This window comes from Gopherus flavomarginatus, chromosome 16, assembly GCF_025201925.1.
Source record: "Gopherus flavomarginatus isolate rGopFla2 chromosome 16, rGopFla2.mat.asm, whole genome shotgun sequence".
Taxonomy (NCBI): domain Eukaryota; kingdom Metazoa; phylum Chordata; order Testudines; family Testudinidae; genus Gopherus; species Gopherus flavomarginatus.
In genome coordinates, this window is record NC_066632.1 from 14,169,144 (window position 1) to 14,173,813 (window position 4,670).

Genomic DNA, 4,670 nt, shown 5'->3' on the forward strand with positions numbered 1-4,670 from the left:
GGAGGAATTGGCAGTGGCCATGGACAAGAAGAGGAGGCTCTTAGCAAGCCTGGCTAGCTCAGTCAGTAGAGCATCAGGCTCTTAATGGGAGGGGCTGGGGTTTGAGCTGCTGTCCAGGGACTCAGCTTTTAAGTTGCCTTGTGTGCCAGGAGCCAAATGATTCCTGGTGGTGCCCAGAGCCATGTGTGGGACAGAGAGGCTGAGACTTGTGGCACCTGCTCTGCGGCAGGGATCCTGGCAGCTCAGACTCAGGGAAGGCTTCTGCGCTCAGAGGTGCTGACTTTGAGAGTTCCCGGGCAGTGCTCAATGCCTGCTCCACCTCAGGCCCTGCCCCCAAATCATCAAATCTCTTCCCATCCCACCCTGCCCCACTTCTTTCTCTCCTCACTCCTCCAGCACACCCCATCAATGGCCAGCAGGAGGCGCTGAAGGAGAAGAGGAGGAGCTTATCAGCCAGGCCTGCTAGCAGGTGGGAGGTGCCAGGGCAGAGTTGGCTGCTGGGCACCCTTTTTTTTTTTCTCTCTGTTGCTTCTGCAGCCCCCATGGATTCGCTGACTTGGCTCCTTTGACACGCTAGAGAAAGAAGCAGAACCAGGGCTATGGCTGATCTATGGGGCACTAGGTGAGTGCCAGAGGCTTCAGGTGCTGAGAAGTGGTGTCCCAGGAATCTCTATGAAAGGAGCAGAACAGGATTTACTTGGGGTGGGGAGAGAATTGAGAGTGTCTCAGGGGGTTGTTGAGGGGTATTGCCCGGGTTAGAGAGTAGCTAAAACACAGGCCTCACTGTGAGCAGGATTTGAACCTGCACAGGAGAACCCTATTGGATTTCAACTCTAACGCCTTAACCACTCGGCCATCACAGCTGTGAGCACAAAACTGCCCCACTGCCAGAGAAACTGGTAAAGAATCACAATGACCAGGTGTGAAGTCATCTGAACTACAGAATTCCCACAGCAGACCTGGCTCCCAAAGCACAGGGGAGATTTTGGGTTTGTTCTCTTTGCTTAGCCATGTGCAGTCGCACAGAGAGCGCGTTTAAAAGTCTCCCCTCCCACAGAGCGGGAATGGGACATGATTCTCAACTTGAAGCTTGATGTGAATGAGGATGTCTGGACCACAGGGCCAGGGACTGGCCTTTGCTATAGAAACCAGTGACACACGGAACCAGGCTAAGGAAAATGTTTCCTGGAGTCAGTAACTGGATTAGCAGCAGTATTGTGCAGAGAAATGTCTCAGAAGAGGAGTCAGCGCATTGGTGGTTCAGTAGCAGAAGTCACAGATACAGTGGGGGAGGTCTGTGGATCGGGAGTGAGGGGCACTGGCAGAGCAGTGAGAGGGGAGCCCAGGGCTGGGATAACAGGGGCTGGGGGTCAGGAAAAGCAGTTCTGCGCGGAGTGTTCAGAGGTGCCCTGTATCTGCCCTTTCTCTGCACCGTCCCTGCTCCCAGAATGCACCAGGCCCTGGACTGAACTCTTCCCCTGCAGGCTGAGCTGGTTTCGTTTGCTGTGATCCTGTTAGATGGGCAGGGGAGGAAGTGACAGTCTCAGCCCACAGCCAATGCCCCCCTGTCACCCAGCACCCTTGGCCCTGGATCCGCCCAGCCTAGTAGAGAACTCAGCAGGGCAGGGCAGCCAGGAGCTGTGCCCTGCCAGGCGCTCAGGGATATCTACCCTGCAGCTGGAGGATCTCCCCAGCGTGGTCCATGGGAGCTCACGCACTAATGGGGTAGCGGCAGCACCTGCATGGTGGGTTGGACTGGTGACCCGGGTCCAACTCCTGGGGTCGGTTGGGTTCATGCTCAGACGACTGGCCCAGTTACCGGCCGAGCCCCCCAGCCACGCTGCTGCTGTTAGCGCACTAGCCTTGGGTGGAAGCTGCTGGCTGGCTGGACCCTGAGGGTGGATCCGGCACTAGGGGAAACCCTCCGGCCTGGAGATTCGTTGCCGAGATTCCTGGGAGCTGCCCATCCCCATGGCTTGTGTGGCTGCCCCCCGGGGCCCAGCAATGGCTCTGGAGGGTGACTCGCGGCACCTGGGGGGAGGTGATCCAGGTAGCGGGCAGCTGGGGGGTCTGACTTACTGATAAAATTGGTCTCTTCATTCCCTGGTGCTCGGCAGCGTGGGTCAATACCGACACCTCCCAGGAACAGGTCGGGGTTGGGTGGGGTTAGAATTTCCCTCCAAAGCGATTTTAGGGTCTGATCCTGCAAGTCCCCTGTGTACTCAGTACAGGATGGGTCCACGCACCTCACTTGATCCAGTGCTGGCGTGTACAGCAGAGAATTGGAAGCGGCAAATCAGTGGGTCATATAAAGAGACTAGAAATACAAGAAGTTACTTTTGAAAGGAGAAAAGAAAAAGACGACATTCCCGAGCTGTTTAATAGGGCGTTTGCCCCTTGCAGGCTGCGAAGGGAAATCTCAGGGGTTGTGTTCACCTGTTCCCAGGGCTGTGTCCTCAAGACAGATTTGTGGGAGAAAGGAAATCACCACCGAGAGAGGAGTTGGGCTCAGGGTGGATTTTTGTGCTTTGGCAGGAAATTTAGGATCTGGGACTGGAGCCTTAAAGAGGGAGCGGGTGAAGGCTCCCCTCTGCTTTCAGGCTGAAGGAATCCTGGGTTTGGTCAGTCCATCCGGGGGGGTCACATCACTCCCAGGCAAAGAGAGGAGGAGAACTCCCCCCACAATGACACATGCAGATCCTGGAGAAGAAGAAAGAGACAAGAGACCAGCAGCAGGTGAAGGTGACTGAGGAGGGGAATCCCTTGTGCATGTTACAGAACACTTGGGAAGCTGTGGCCATTCAAACACACTGAGCTTTACTAACGAGCAAGGCCAGACTGCTGTGACTCGGAGAAGGGTTTAGGTGTCATAATGAACAAACAACTCAGCATGAAATGCCCGTGCGATGCTGTCGTTGTCCTTGGATGTACATACAGGAGAACAGTGACTAGATATAGGGCACTAGTGTTATCTCTGTATAACATTGGTCAGACCAACACTGGACTCTTGCACACAGTCATCTTGGCCACATTTTAAGATGAATAACGAAAAATTGGATGGGGGGCAGAGAAGAGAAAAAAAAGTGCTGAAAAGTTGCCTTCCAGTGCAAGACAAGAGCTCAGTCTGCTCAGTTTATCACAGAGAAGACCAAGAGGTCACTTGATGACAGTGTGTAAATCCCCTCCCAAAGAGAAAATTCTGGGTACTGAAGGGTTCTTTAACCCAGCAGCAAAAGGCAGAACAAGAACCAGTGGCTGGAAATTAATGGCAGAGAAAGTAAAATGAGAAATAAGGGATACATTTGCAATCGGGTGATTAAACATTGGAACAAAGTACCCAGGGCAATGATGGATTCTTCACCCCACATGGGGGTGGTAAGAGGGGACGGGGGGAGGGGCTGAAGAAAGTGCTCTCGGGTGAGATAGAAAACCATTTCTCTCCGGTGCTTGGCTGGTGGCCTTGCTCTCATGCTCAGGGTCTCCCTGATCTCCATTGCTGGGGTCAGGAAGAAATTTCCCCCAGCTCACACTGGCAGGGATGTTGGAGTTTTTGTCATCCTCTGTGGCATGGCGCACAAGTCACTTGCCCAGATCAGCTGGGTACCTCTCACCAAATCCACTCCAGTGCAGGGGCCTCCAGTATTGGTACCCCTCTGCCTCTCCTATGCTCCGTCCGTGGCACACAACGGGATATTCTCCTAAGGGCTGGAATATTTTGATTTAATCCCAGTGGTTGGGCTCTGTGCAGGGGTGACTTTGTGGCCTGTCACATGCATGGGGGTTAGACAGGATTATTTAGTTGTCTTGACTGGCCTTAAAATCTAGACATGGATGTTCTGGCTACAATGTTGCAGTGTCTGACTCGTGGTCTCTCCAGCTCCCAAGGGCCTCGTTCCAATCGAATTCCAGGCCAGGATTCAGAGACTGGCAGCTGCAGGGCAAGGCAATGGGGGCTGGTGGGAGTCACTTTGGGGCTGTCACTAGCCACAGAAAACAAAACCTCTCCCAACATGCCGACTGCTGCCATCAGGGCATCTGGCCGTAGAGGAGCCGGGTCAGCGCCCCCCGTGGAAGGAGTCGGGGGGATGGAAATCCCCAGGATGGGGAGTTGTGTGTTTCAGCCGTGTTAGTATCACTCAAACACATGCACAGTACCCACACGCAGAGCCAGTTCATTCTGTAAAACCCCCAGACCCACGAGGGATGTGTTAATCTCAGCACAAGTTCTGCTTTAACCCATTAGAAATAACCCTGTAATTATTGTGGTGTCTCAGTGCCAGAGGACGCCAAACCCCTGAGCTGTCAGTAGAGCAGCCCGGGCCCATGGGAGCCGGGTGGGGGGGCCACAGTGCAGAGGCAGCGCGGAGTGAAAGGGCTTCACCCCCCCCCAGATGGGCCTGGGGGGGTAACGGTGGGGCTGAGCTGTCTCTTTCCCATCCTCCCAAGGATTGCGGAGACAAGCAGGTGTGAGCCCCGGGCTCAGATTTCTAATTGTAGCTGTGATGGCAGAATGGGAGGAGTGTTGAAGCCGAAACCCTGGGGTGCAGGAGTAGTGAGAAGAGGAGCCTCATCACCATTGCTTTTTCTTTTCCTCTTGTGTTGTGTTTCATAGCAAGGGAAAAGAAGTCGTGGGGACGGAGTCCAGCCCTGAGGTGAGATGGAAAGTGAAC

The 4,670-nt window shown here is 54.3% G+C and overlaps 1 non-coding gene across 1 annotated transcript; it reads right to left on the reverse strand.

Moving 5' to 3' along the window:
* Positions 1-781: 781 nt before the first annotated feature.
* Positions 782-863, reverse strand: TRNAS-UGA (transfer RNA serine (anticodon UGA)). Its single transcript has one exon. It is a non-coding gene; the product is annotated as a tRNA-Ser (tRNA).
* Positions 864-4,670: the final 3,807 nt, after the last annotated feature.